Below are 14,186 nucleotides of genomic sequence, written 5' to 3' on the forward strand. Positions count from 1 at the left end.
CTGGATATCACAGAATCGTGGAATAATGGAGTTACTGCAGGGATAATGGGTACACATGGACAAAAGGACAAAGGGACTGATGGATGCAAGAATAGAGGCACACACAGACGCAGGACCTTTGCTGGGGGTGTTTATTGGTGTTTCTTTATGGGAAAACGGACTGTGTTCTTTCAAAGATCTGGTGGCGATATGCAGGGATGATCAAGTCCTTATGGAACATGGTGGGGACAGCACCAGTGTTTCATCCTGAAAGTCAAAGTGCAGGCGGTGACCTTATGGTCACTTTATTTGGTCTGTATGGCACCAGAACCCTTTGTGTTCTTTGGGTGACCTTATGGGGTCCTTATGGTACCACGACGATCACCTGCACCTTACAGGGATGGCACTGTTCTTCTTGGATCCTTTTTGATCTCCTCCACACCTCCCAGTCCAGAGGGATTTGGGGTCCCCCCACAGCCCAGGACCCTGCAGGATACAGGGGTCCCCCAGTGTCACTCACCTTGATAGGAAGATTCACAACCACGGGATCTGGGAGCGCCAGCAGAGGGGGAAGGGAATGGGAGTTCCGCTTTCCTCGTAGCAACTTAAGCTGCAGTGGGAGAAATGAGGAGATCCCAGTGGGCACCAGAACCTCCTCAAAAACCACTGAGGACCTGGGGCTCCCCAAATGGGAGGCACCTCCTGAGGGCACCGTAGTACTCACTCCTAAATCAAAAGCTCCGCTTGCTCCCACCTCGAAGTCATCCAGGAGCTGAGGAAGGAGGATGAGGGACAGTTTGGGTTGGAGTTAATAGCAAAGCATATGGCAGCGGGTGATGCCTTCGCAACAACCCCATATGGCCTCCCCTTGGTCTTAAAGCGAAAATCCCTACTGGTTCCCACAGACCCAATTGCTTCCACATGTCATCTGGAGTCCCTGGAATGTGGGGATCGGCTGGGGGTGGAGACCAGAAGGTGGAGATCCAAAGAAGGAAACAAGGGGACCCAAGAAGGGGGGCCGAGAGGATCCAAGGAGAGGGGACAGAGGGGACCTAAAGAGGAAACCCAAAGAGAAGAAACCAAGAAGACCCAAAGAAAGGGAATCAATAGGACTCACAAAGAGGAAACCAAGTGAACCCAGGGACCCAAAGAGAAGGAACCAAAGGAACCCAAAGCGAGGAAACCAAGGGGACAGAGGGGACCCAAAGAGCAGGAAGCAAGGGAACCCAAGGAGAAAGTGGTTGCGAGCCAGCCCGTTACCAAGAACCCGTCTGCACACCCTAGCCTGTGCCTGGAGGCACATGGAGGCGAGGAGCAGGAGCACGATGACAGCAACTGCTTTCATCTTCCACTGTACGCTGGGAGCTGGGTGAGGCTGCAAGAAGCCAGGACTGCATTTATTCTCTTGGGACCCCCCTCACGTTCCCAAATGCCCCTGGGCTTGGCAGAGTCCCCTGGCACAGGCTGAGCCTGGCATGCAGCCAGCCCCTACCTTGGCTCCAGGGCATGGGAAGGAGCCAGGGATCAGGGGAAGGGCACTAAGTGCTGGGAACCCAATGGCACCGAGCCCCAAAGGGGGGAATCCTAATATCATGCCCGAATCCCAGAGTCCTATTGTCCTAGAATCCCAGAAGAACTGAAGTTGGAGAAGACCTCTAAGAACATCAAGCCCAACCAAGGATGTGCCATGCCATTGTCCCTGCACCTACTCCCCAGCACCACAAGCCCGGGGCCCAGCAGGGTGACATGATGCAGATATGGTGACATGTCACAGGTTGTGGGTTTAGCGGTGGAATTGGCAGCACTGAGTTAATGGTTGGATGACCTGAGAGGTCTTTTCCAAGTTAAAAGAAGCCATGATTCCATGCTCAGCTGCTGGCTGAGCAGCCTGAGAACCTCGGACCCCATCACACTTTACGTTTCAGCATTGTACAGTCACAAAGAACTTAGGATTCCTTTTTAGATATCATCAAACCAGCAAAGAGGGTTTTCCTGAGTGGAACCTTTAATGTGAAGTTACTACCAAGTATCACCCACCTGCTTTGCCTTGTTGCCTATCGTAGGCGTGGCGACCTGGTTCGGGAACGGCACGGCGACCAATCCCAGGTCGCTCGGTCCATCGGCTCGCTGACACCAATGTGGTGGACGGCAAATGGTGTTTATTGGCAGGAAAAACAGCCTTATATAACCTGGGCACTGAACGCTATTGGCTATCGGGAGGGGGACCCTGTCTTCCCGTACAACGCGATATCTTCCGGGCGCCAGACCCTCACTACCACATGCCTTTATCTTAAAAACAGTCTTCACCTCACCTAAGTGTGATGTCAGTCTGTATTTAAATACAGCAAAACACACAGCACTGATAAGCTCCCTGACAAACGCTGCAGAGCAGAAGCAGCCCAAAGAAAACTCTTCCAGCTGACTGCTCTCTGGGCAATTTCCAAAGCAGACATTCAAGTGATCTTTTCAGAGCACAGCAGCTCTCTTATCGATGGGAAACGTCCCACAAGGCCGTGACCAGCTATCCATTCTGCCAGACATAACACTCAAAATTAGCACACCGCTTTTCCTTGAGGAACCGTTGAGCCATTTACAGTTCTGAGCCATTTATCAGTGTTTTATTATTTCTTTTCATCTGGATAAAACAAGAGTCACTTTCTTTGAAGCCATGACAGGAGGCTGGACCATCACGGGAACAAAACCAGTAGGACACCTTTTGTTCTGCTGAAACTCAGGCACACAGCCCAGTGACTCCAAACCCCAACACAAATTTTTGATTGCCTGACTGCGTGTCCTAAGGACAAATTGTCCTCATGGACAGAGGCAGCACTACTGCCGTTTCAGATTCACGATGCAGATTTCTGGATGTAACGTGGTGACTCCTGATGTTGGTTATGAGCAGAAAATACATGACGTGTCTCCTGATGAGACTGTAGGGGTCTTGTCACACCCAAGTGACTCCTTGACTTTATAGTTCTACGATACTGTGATTCTGTGATTCTGTGGTTCCATTATTTGTTCATTCTATGAGTCTAAGACCCCACGATTCTGAGATTTCAAAGATCTAAAAGTCATGGTCTTTGGGTTTTGCAGCAGTAAATGACAAGGAAACCCAGCTGCCACTGCCAGATTTTTATTCACTCCTGATCTCCTGCTTGGCAACAAGGGCGCTGAGTGGACACTGCCAGGGATGCGTGTCTTTGTTGCCCTGTATTCTGATGTCCCTGTCACCCACCTGCTTCTATGTGTCCCCCTGTCCTCATGTCACCACGATGTCCCCGTATCACCATGATGTCCCCACTGTCCATGTCCCCATTGGCCTCTCACTTCTCAGTGTCCCCAGATGTCATGTTCCTAGGGCCCCAAGGGATCGGTCTCTCACCTTGGTGCCTCACAGGACTTAAGAGGACTCTGGCATACCTACTTGGACAAATCCTTGATATAGGGACCATCTCCAGGTGGTCCTGGAAGACAGAAGGCAAGTACCAGATGCTTGATTTGGTGGCTTGGGGCTCGGTGCCATTGGGTTCCCAGCACTCAGTGCCTGTCTCCTGATCCACGGCTCCTTCCCATGCCCTGGGGCCGAAGTATGAGCTGGCTGCAAACCAGGCTCAGACTGTGCCAGGGGACTCTGCCAAGCCTAGGGGCATTTGGGAAGTTATTCAAGAGTTAATTAACTACGGCTGAAAAAAGGACCTGGGCTCATGGTGGTTAGCCTTGCTGCCAACTCCTCTTCTCGAGTCCCCTCATCTCGCCTCACCTCCTGTCTTGTCTTGCCTTTTGTTTCGCCCCTTCTGGCGCCCCCTTCTGCCCTCCCCTCATCACATCTCACCTTTCATCTTGCCCTATCTGGTGTCCCCTTCTGGAATCCCTATCTGGTGTCATCTCATCTCACTTCTTATTGACCCCCTTCTGGTGTCCCATTCTGGCACCCCCTTCTCCCATCCCCTTCTCATCCCCCTTTGTCTCCCCTAGCCTTTTGTCTCACCTCTTTTGGATTCTCCTTCTGGCATCCCCTCATCTCACCTCACCTCTTTTGCCATCCTCTTCTGGCCTCCCCTTACCTCGTCTCGCTTCTTGTCTTGCCCCTTCTGGCTTTTTTTGTATTCCAGCAATACCAGAAGACATTCATTTTGTATTTTTTGTCACTGATGACACACTCCCTGGTGGTTCTCTCAGTCAGCAGGCAGCATCCAGAGATGCTGGAGGAATACGCTCTGAGGCACGTGATTTGATGTCCAGGAGCTGACCTCGATGCCCCTTGTCTCGTCTGAAGCTTCTCTCCTCCTACCCTGTGGGTTCTGTGATCCAGCAGGGACCATGCAGGGACACACACACAGCAGCAGTGGGAACCCAGAGTCCTTTCAGAGGAGATCCAATTCTGTCATGGCCTACTAATGGGGCAAAAAAGGTGACTCTCACATCCAGCGTGTTCTGATGGTAATAATGAAACTTAATGGTGCACGATTCCATGACTTGCACAAGGGGCAACGGGAAGGGAAGGGAAGGGAAGGGAAGGGAAGGGAAGGGAAGGGAAGGGAAGGGAAGGGAAGGGAAGGGAAGGGAAGGGAAGGGAAGGGAAGGGAAGGGAAGGGAAGGGAAGGGAAGGGAAGGGAAGGGAAGGGAAGGGAAGGGAAAGAAACTGGTGGGAGATGCCACAAGGTAATGGAAGAGAAAGGAGACCAGGAGGAGACACCCCATGGGAAGGGAAGGGAAAGGATGGAAATGGGAGAGATGACATAAGGGAAGGGAAGGCATGGGAAGGCAACTGTGGGGAAATGCCATATAGGAAGGGAGGGGGACAGGGGAAATTGTGTAAGGGAAGAGAAGGGAATGGGATTGGGACTGGGAGAATTTGCCACATGGGAAGGGAAGAGAAGGAAACCAGGGTGAGACATTACAAGGGAAGGGGACCAGGGGGAAACGCTGGAACGAAAGGGAAGGGGACCGGTATGAGATGCCGCAAGGGAAGAGAAGGGAAGGAAACCGGGGTGATGATGCAAGGGAAGGGAAGGAGACCAGAGGGAGATGCGGGAAGGGAAGGGGACTGGGGGGAAACGCCGCAAGGGAGGGGAAGGGAAGGAAACTGGTGGGAGATGCTGCAAGGTAACGGCAGGGGACGGGAACGGGGCAGGGGAGAGACGCCGCAAGGGAGCTGAAGGGAAGGGGAGCGAGAAGAGAGCCGGCGGCGCCGGCGCTGACCAATGAGAGGGAGGCCAGTGGCGGGGCGGTGCCAGCGCTGACCAATGAGAGGCCGGGTCTTCGCCGTCGCCCCGTGCCGATGGCGGCCGGCTCAGCCTGCGTGCCGCCGTTCCCCACGGCTGAAGCGGCGGCCGGGTGAGGCTCAGAGCTGGCGGGCCTCTGCCCGGAGGGACCGCGTGCAGCATGGCAGGTTCGGCTGCTCAGTGTGCGAGGCCGGGAAAGCTCGCGGGCTGCGGCTCCAGGGTGGGCAGAGGAAGTCACAGCGCCGGTGCTGCTGGAACCCGCGTGCTGTCACGCTGCGTTTCCACGAGGACGGTGGGCCCTCCCCGAGGAGCCGAGGGCGGCTTTGCTGCTGTGTTCGTTACCCGATGAAGCCCGACGCAGAGGGGCTGGGCAGACAGTCTTGCTAAAGAGGCCTGTGCTACAGCAGGATTGACAGCACGACTCCTTTCGTTCCCCTTGAGCCCTGGCCAGGCTGCGGGGAGAAAGCCACGAGGAGAAAGAGGGCAGCGGCTGTCCCCCCGCACCGCTCCGTACGTTGGTTTATTCCGTGCGAGAAAGACTGGAGCTGCTTGCAGCGGCTCTGGACGCCTCACCGTGGGATGGATGCATTGCTGTGCAACTTGCCCATGGCTGGGAGAGGTTCTCCAGATCCTCATTGCAAACGGGGCTCCGCAGTGACTGCGGGTCTGGGTGATGGTAAAGTGCTGGGGCAGTTGGTGATGCACCTGAGCTCACGTGGCAATGAGGGATCGGGAGGGGGAGGGGGCAGACAGGTGGACCCCGGGGGTCAGAACGGGGGAGGCACAGACAGGAGGGGTGGAAGAGGACTACAGTGATCAGAATGGAGGAACTGAAAGGGGGAAAAAGGGGAGGGGAGGCGCAACCCCGGGGGTCACACAGAGAGACGGGGGAGGTTGTGGGCGACCAGTGGCAGGGGGAGGGGAGGAGAGCAGTGAAATACACGGGGTGGGGGAGGCGGGGAGACACAGGGCAGCTGCCCCCGCCGAGCGGAAGCCCCGAGCGCCACAGAGACCCCACGGGGCCAACGCAGAGCGGCACGTGGCCCCCAGCCCCCTTAACCCCGTGGCCCCCCCCGGAACACCCACCTGTAGAAGCTGAGGCGGCGCTCGGAGCCCCGGGGTGCCCCGCCCCACTTCCGCCTCCTCCTCAGTCGCGGGGCTGATGACGTCACCCAGCGGGGACGGCGCGGCGCCACAGCGACGGAGCGGCGCAGGCGCGCTGAGGCGCCTTCGCCATGGCGACGCCATCACGCATGCGCTGTCGTCACGAGGATGGCTTCACGCGCTGCAATGAGGGAGGGCGCACCGTCGCCACGGCATCAGATGGAAAACGGCGCTTGGAGACTGCAGCTGCGGGGCAGCAGCTCAGCACAGCGCTGCCGATGACTGGAGCCGAGCGAGAAGCGAAGGCGCTGGCCAGACTCCGTGCCGGGCTCGAACGCGCCTCGATCCGCGCGATCGCTCCCTCTCTTCCGGGGCTGCCCGGCTCAGCCAGGAGCCGCTCCCGGACACCGGACGGGTCCCGCCTCTCGCGGTCAGCCGCCGCTTCTCGCAGCCCGGCAGCGCCTCGCCACAACGACCGAGGACGGCTCGGTTCCCCCTCCGAGAACAGCCGGATTCTGACGGGGGACGGACGGGGCCGGCGGCGGTGCCCCCGCGCCGCCTTCCCCCGACCGCGCGGCGTCCCCGAGGGCGGCGGCGGGGCGGCGGAGCGCCGCGGCTCCTCCATCCCGCCGGCGCCATCGGCATCACCATGGCGGCGGCCCCGCGTCCGCAGCCGCCATTGGCGGAGAGCCCGCGTTCGGCCCCGCCTCCTCCGCTCTGCCATTGGTCGGTGCGCCGAACGGGGCGGGCGCTCCGCGCGGGGTCCTTTCTGTCCGCGGGCGCGCCGTCATTGCGACATCACCGCGCGCGTCCCCGTGGCCCCGGCCCCGCTGCCCTCGGCGATGCCTGCCGTCGTGCGCCCGCTCCGCTTCCGGGGCCTCGGCTGCGGCTGCGGGAGGAGGGCGGGGACGTGGGGGGCCTCAGCGAGGCCGGGCCCGCCCCGCCCCGCCCCGCCCCGCCCCGCCCCGCCCCGCTCCGCGCGGGCCTTGCTGGAGAGCGGCGAGCGCGGGCTGGCGGCCGCCGGCAGGTGGGGGAGCGGGGCGTCCGGGCGGGCGGCGCGGCCCTGCGGTGGCGTGGGGAACCCGCTGGAGACGAGCGGCTCCGGGGCACCTTGGCGTCCCGCTGCAGGCGGCGGTCGCGGTGCCGGCCCGAGGCCGGCGCTGTGCGGGGCGGGGCTGAGCGCGGGGCGATCAGCGGCTGCTGCTGCTCGGCCGGCTTCTCGGCCGCCTGCACAAGGCGCGCTGCTGGCTCGCGTTCAGCCGAGCGTCGGCCCGCAGCTCCGGATCCTTTTCCTCCACGCGGCCTTCCGGCCGCTCTGCCCCAAGCCCGCAGCGATGCCTGGGGTCGTTGTGACCAACGTGCGGGACCCGGAGTGTGGTGGTGTTGAACCTCGTGCCGTTGGCATCAGCCGTCGATCGGCCTGACCGGAGCCCTCTGCAGGGTCTTGGAATCCTTAGGCAGATTATAGGAGGGTGCCGTAGCTGAGGGGCGATGGGAGGCAGGGAGGGGAGCATCCTGCCGTGCCACCGGCAGCCCGGGGACCACGTGCTGTGGGTGCCGGCACGAAGCTCCTCCATCCGTCAGCACGGGAGCTGCGGTTCTGGCTGCAGCGGCAGGAACTCAGCGCAGCCCTGCAGAGAGCGGTCCGGCAGCACGAGAAGAAGATGACGGCCGTGGAGTGCGAGAGCCTCAGCAGCGTCTGCAGCCCGCGAGGAGCTGAGCGGGGCTGGGAAGAGGAAGCTGTGGGAGTCCTGGGGAGGGACGCAGAATAGCAGCGTGAGTGGCACTCGTTCATCACTCTTCTTCCCCCTTACAAGCTCCTCTCTTCCCTTTTTCCTTTGTTCTGCTCAATTTTTTCTCTCCTTCTCTTCTCTCCTCTCCTCTTTGTTGGCAAGAGGGCTTCGAGCTCCCTTGCTGGTGCGGAGAGAGAGGCTCAGACTCCCTTGCTGGTGCAGAAGGAAGGATGAAGGACCTTTACTGAAGATGCTTACAACCTTTTATACCCGTGAAACAGCAACTTACATGTAGGAAGCAGGAGCCTCGTGTGTGTTTACATCTGGCTCAAGTTACTGCTAAGCTTTTTTACTCATTAGTGTAGGGTAATAGGTGGGGTTGAGGGTGGAACAAGGGGTGGTACAAGGAGAGTGGGGATTGGTTCATGGGTTTCCTGGGTGGGTTCGTGGGTTTCCTGGGCGGTCGCGTGTCACGGTATATAAGTGCTTGTTACGCAGCAATAAATTGGCTTTCGGCATAGGAACGCTGGTCGTTCGGTCCGTCCGACTGTCCCCTCGCCAGAGGTCGATGTTGAGCAGCAACAATTATCAAGATAATGACTTTATCCCACATCTCCCCCTTCTCTATTAAGAGAAAAAGAAGCACGGTTCTAAAACAATCCTAAAAGTAGCTAAACTAAAATTAATACACTGAGCAAGGATGGGTTCTGTAGAGTACAAACAGCAGTCCATATTAACCAGTCCCAACGATTCCAATTCTTATGATTCCTTGGTGACACAGTTGACAAAGTGCGTCTTGTTGCTGTGAGTCCAAACCACTGATGAAAGTGCTGTGATCATGTTACAGCAGATGATGAGATGGATGGCCAGACCCCCCAGATTCGCATGAGCACCCACTGGACACCCCAGGACTCCTCTGGGACATCCCCAGACCCTTCTGGATGACTCCAGGACCACTCAGACCCACATGAGAACTCCCTGGGCCCTACCAAAACCCTACTTGGACATTTCCAGATCAGCCCAGGGACTCCTCAGAGCTCTTGGGCCCATAGTGGGAACTTCCAGATCCTTCCATGGTGCCACAGGACCAACCTGGGGACTCCCTGGACACCCCAAGGTCCCTCTGGGATATCTCCAGACTCTTCTGGTTGAGTCCAGAAGAGCCCCCTGGAGCCCCCAAACCTTTCTAGGATGTCTCATGCAGATCCTTCTGCATGATTCCAAGGGGGGGTAAGAGGGGATAAAGGAGGGTGTGGGTGGGGTGAGAAAGGGGTCAGTGGGACTTTTTTGGGCTGGAAAGGGGGGTTGTGTGGAATCTAGGGGGGGAAGGTGTGAGTGAGTGGGACTGCTGTGGGGTGGAAAGAGGATCTGGTGATGGAGAGAGGGGTGGAATGGGGAAACTAGGGAGTTGTGGGGAGCTTCTATAGTAAAGGAAGTCTAGGGGCAGAGAGTGGGGGATGGGGGGGAAAGCAGAGGTTCTGACACAGTGCCTGTTCAACAGCTCCCCTTTGTGTCCCTTCCCAGGGAGAAACCACACTGCCTGAATGACACTGGGCACACAGCTTCCTTCTTAGCTTGATATCAAGACACCTTGCTGACACAGATCTTCTGTAAGAGACGCAAAGTTAGTTTGGAAATCCATGAGCTTCTCTAAGGCCATGCGTTACATCGAAGATCTAAAGGTAATCAAAGAATCATAGAATAGCCTGGGTTGAAAAGGACCACAGTGACCATCTAGTTTCAACCCCCTGCTATGTGCAGGGACACCGTCCACCAGACCAGGCTGCCCTGAGCCACATCCAGCCTGGCCTCGAATGCCCCAAAGGATGGGGCATCCACGTCCTCTATGGGCTACCTTTTAAAATGCCTCACCACCGTCTGAATGCAAAACTTCCCCCTGATATCTAAACTAAATCTCCCCTGTCTCAATTTAAAACCATTCTCCATTATCCTGTCATTATCCACCCTCGTAAACATCTGTTCCCCCTCCAGTTTAAACGTTTCCTTCAAGGCCTGGGAGGTCTCCCGGAGCCTTCTCTTCTCCAAGCTGAACAAGCCCCGGTCCCTCGTTGCACCAAGAATGCCTCGGCGGCTGCATTTCCCTCGTCCCCCACCAGGGGGCGCTGCTCCCCATCCAGCTCAGCACGCACCCTGCGCTCACTTCCAGGGGGCGTTCTCAGCAGCGTGCGCCCTTTGCACCGGGCAGCCCGGGCTGCGCTTTACTGACGTGCTGCTCGGCCGCGTTCACAACGTGTGCTCCAGTCAGCCCGCAGGCTGTCGGCTTTTCAGCGTCTATTACACAGCCCAGTGCCGGAGCTGGTGTGCGCTAAAGGCACCTGCAGCTGCCGGGACAGCCTGAAGAAAAGCCTCGGGAGGGGTTTGCACGACCCCAGGTGAGCCGTCAGCCCGGCGCTAAGCGCACAGAAGGGAACGCTGGAAGGGCCGCTAGAGGCAGATGTTGCCTGCTGGGTCCCCGAAGGGAAACTGCGGGCTGCCGGGGAGAGAGAGGGGAGTGGAAATTCCCCCGTTGGAGGCTTCCCATTCAGACACTCCAAAGGAGGAGTTGAAAGCTGCCATCAATCCATGCGTGCAGAGCTGTGGAGCGGGATCATCTCGTGTCTGCCGTGGCCCAGAGGGAGAAACGCACTCCCGGCTGGGCTGCGTTACACAGAGCCAACCGGGCAGCAGAGCACGCTGAGCTCCTCTGCTCACTTCCTCACTGTCCCAGCTCCAACCCCTTCCTGTGCCTCTCGGAGCCCAAGCCGGGCTGCAACACGCCTGGGAACCGCTGCTCCCCTCGTTGCAGCCCGTCTGGCCCAGCAAACCTGCCGTGCTGGGCAGGAGCTGGAGCCGGGACCGGGCTCCCGCCTGGGCTACAGCAGCGCCGGTTCCGCCCCGCCCGGTGCCGCTCCCCGCTGCCCTCCCGCCGCTGCTGGCAGGGGGCAGGAAGCGTGCGCTCCTCTGCACGAGGCACGAAGGGCTCCTACCTTGGGTGCGGAGCAGGCTGCTCCCACCTCTGGTGCAGGCAACCGGGCTCCTGGGAGTCGCTCCTGGGAGAGCAGGGGATGCCGAGTGCCCGCAGCCCGGAGCTGGCCGCAGGACGGCCTTGCTGCACCTCCTGCCGCCGCGGTGCTGCCCGGATGGCTTCCAGCCAGGCTCTGGCCGCTTCGGCACAGCCTCAGGTGCCGGGCAGCAATTCCCACAGCGAGCACGCCCCGAGCCGGCTGCCAGGCCGTGGGCAGTTTCACAGCTCGTTCTCGTGGCACATCTGCAGCCGTGGGAGAGAGGGGAGGATGGGGGCTGTGTTTTGTCACGCTAATGAAGCGTCGCTCTCTGCTCCGTCCCTTTGCTGCCTTTGCTGGGGACATTCGCACATCCTTGGGGTCGCACATCCCCACGTTGCTGTCCTGGCGCTCCTTTAACTCCTCTCACCCGTGAGCAGGTCCCAGCTGGAGGCAATCTCCGGCTGCCCTGCTCTCGAGGGCAGCATCTCCCTGCAGCTGGCTCACTTCCTCACTGAGCGCTGCCCATGGCACTCATGGCACGTTTCTCCTCACTGAGCGAGTGACTTCTACTGCTAACAACTTCCTATCCTGCTTTCTCAATTCGGTCTTCTCTGCAAGGCATGAGCATGGTTAAGCTCTCTGTGTACGAGGGCCAGCTCTGCTGTTCACTTATGTAGATCTACTGACTTTAAGGTCACCCAGAAGGAACCGCCCTCGGGGTAACCGGGGGTTTGTGTCCGGAGAAGACTGCTTCCTTTTCTATTGCATTTTCTGTGGGGCAAAAGTGGGCTCCAAGTTTCACTTGGCAATGTTTAAACTCTACACATCTTTCTGCAGGGGATGTTCCTCTGAACTTTGCCGTGATCACAGCCGCATCTCTTTCCTTTGTGCTGGTAACCCAGCTGCACGCATGAGCAAAATTATTTCCTCCGCTCACATCAAAGTCTTCTAGAAAGCAATGGTTTTGTAACAAAAGGGCTAGTATCGCTATGGCAGAGGAGGTTAACACATCCTCTTCTGACTCTGCTCTTGAGAAGAAAAACAAAAATAATAAAAAAACAAACAAACAAACAAACAAACAAAAAAATAAGGAAGCTAACAAAGAAGCCCACCCTAGTCTAGTCTGGGACATGGTTCACCAGATTCTTCCAAGTGTTCTCACTTCTGTCTCACTCAAGGCTAAACAGAACTTCCATATGTGTGGAAGAACACAGATCATGGCCTGAACAGGATGACTTGTGGAAAATCAAACTCCATAACCACAAAGTGGTTATAAAGCAGGTATATTTTGAGTTACAGCACTGCACACACCCGCTGGGTACTGAGGGAGTAACCTCTCCTAACATGCACACCGTAAAAGGACAGTTTAAGGATATTTACAGAGACAAGTTACACATATGCAAGAATAGGAGAGGATATTACGATTGATTCTAAGGAAGGAGGCGTAGATTATTCTGATATTACCCTTAGTATAGGAGGAGATATTCACTGGTTCCAAGAAGTTATAATATTCTCCACCCCAACTGCTGAGTTACTGTGGCTTGCAGCTCTTATTCCTTGCTGTAGTGGCACAGCAAGGAACCAGTAAGTGAGCACGAGTGCCTGGAGCGGTGCGAGAGATGCGTTCCTCGGCTCACCTCTCCCTTCTCCAGGCTGCTGCTAGGAAGGGTGAGTCAACCCCCGTCTGACGTCCCCCCCGAAGCGTCTGCGTGTGGGAATGTAAGAAAAAACTGCACGGAGCAGCAGCTGCGGAGCAAGATAAGCGGCATGAGAACCAAGGACACCAGAAGAAAGAACATCTCACAGCTCTGATTGGCTAAGCACCTGTGTGAACGGTTGAGGAGTGTTTTGCAGAATGCTCTGTTAACATGTATAAATAGAGTAGTGCTTAACAATAAAGCAGACTAATAGCCTTTAACCACATTGGTGTGCTGTTATGTCTCTAGCGCGTCCTGAGAGTCCTGAGACTTCCCCACATTTGGCGCCCGAACAGGGACCCTTCGTGGGACGATTCGGGGAAGTGGACAACGGCAGGACGGTCGCAACAGAGGTTGGCACCGTGTTGCGGTAGCTGGGTTAGGCGCCAACGTAAGTGCTGCGGTTAGCTGGAAGCGGGGTCGCGACCCACCCTCTGTATCCACGATGGAGTGGGAAGCTGCGGAGAAACTGCCGTTAAATATTCTCTCTAAGAGAGGGGAGCAGTCATCTCCTAAAGGCATGGCCGAGACCCTGGTGCACTGGGCTCGGAAGAAGGGACATCTGTCAGAAGTGGCACTGATATTCAGCGTCGACAAATGGTGTGATATTGGGGACTGCATGTGGGAATCAGTCATTAATGGTGGAAAGGAAGAAAAACTATTGCGGCCCCTTGACCCCTTGTGGAGGTCTGTTATTAACTCTTTGAAAGCTATGCGAGCCGCGCAACAGGCAGCCGCTGCAGCTATGCAGGCACTGGCCGGTACAACAACTAATTTGGCTTCAGAGTTTGACGTGCCTGTTCGGGGTATCACACACCCTGTGTGTTCCTCGGCGGGTCAAGTAAAAGCATTGTTAGGGGCTGCAGCTCCTGATCTTTCAAATGACACTGCTACTGAGTCATCTGCAGTAGTGCAGCAGGAAAAAAGGACTGTATCTGACATCACCCCTGATGGACACTGCCAGGAGCAGCCTCCTGCAGAATCAGAGAGCGTTGGTGAGGGTGAGGGATTAGAAAAACTGGATTGCAAGGTTAAAATATTAACAGAGCGATTATGTAATCTGGAAATCTGTATGTGGCAAAAAAAAGATACGGGGCCTGACCGAGGCTCTCAACTAGTGCCTTCTACGGGTCCTGACCTACCGACAGTGCCTTTTGCTCCACCGACTCATCTGGCAGCGCCGCCCGACTGAACTACGGAGAGCTCGTTTCGCGCGCGCCCGCACCGTTCTGCGGGACAGGGGCTGAGCGGTCGGGATCTGTGCGGAGTTCATCACTGGTGAGGGAGCAGCCGGTAAATCTTGCAGCGTTACAGTTAGTTGACGTTTCAGAATCAGCCTGTAGTTACCTTAGCATTGGTTACTTTTCTCAAATGGTAAAGCAAAAATGTTCCTGAATTTCCGAAAACTGGATTCTCTTTCTATGGAGAGTTTTGGGGCAGGGT

General features: G+C 57.0%; 1 long non-coding RNA gene across 3 annotated transcripts; it reads left to right on the top strand.

Moving 5' to 3' along the window:
* Positions 1 to 7,356: 7,356 nt before the first annotated feature.
* LOC149911836 (uncharacterized) lies at positions 7,357 to 13,275 on the top strand. 3 transcript variants are annotated; one of them, XR_016462839.1, is made up of 3 exons: positions 7,357 to 9,271; positions 9,566 to 9,723; positions 12,699 to 13,275. It is a non-coding gene; the product is annotated as an uncharacterized LOC149911836 (long non-coding RNA). The 3 variants fall into 3 exon arrangements; XR_016462838.1 differs by lacking the exon at positions 12,699 to 13,275 and adding an exon at positions 10,034 to 12,548; XR_016462840.1 differs by lacking the exon at positions 12,699 to 13,275 and adding an exon at positions 11,884 to 12,548.
* Positions 13,276 to 14,186: the final 911 nt, after the last annotated feature.

Source organism: Phasianus colchicus, unplaced genomic scaffold (genome assembly GCF_987193195.1).
Source record: "Phasianus colchicus unplaced genomic scaffold, bPhaCol1.hap1.1 HAP1_SCAFFOLD_56, whole genome shotgun sequence".
In the NCBI taxonomy this organism is placed as follows: Eukaryota; Metazoa; Chordata; class Aves; order Galliformes; family Phasianidae; genus Phasianus; species Phasianus colchicus.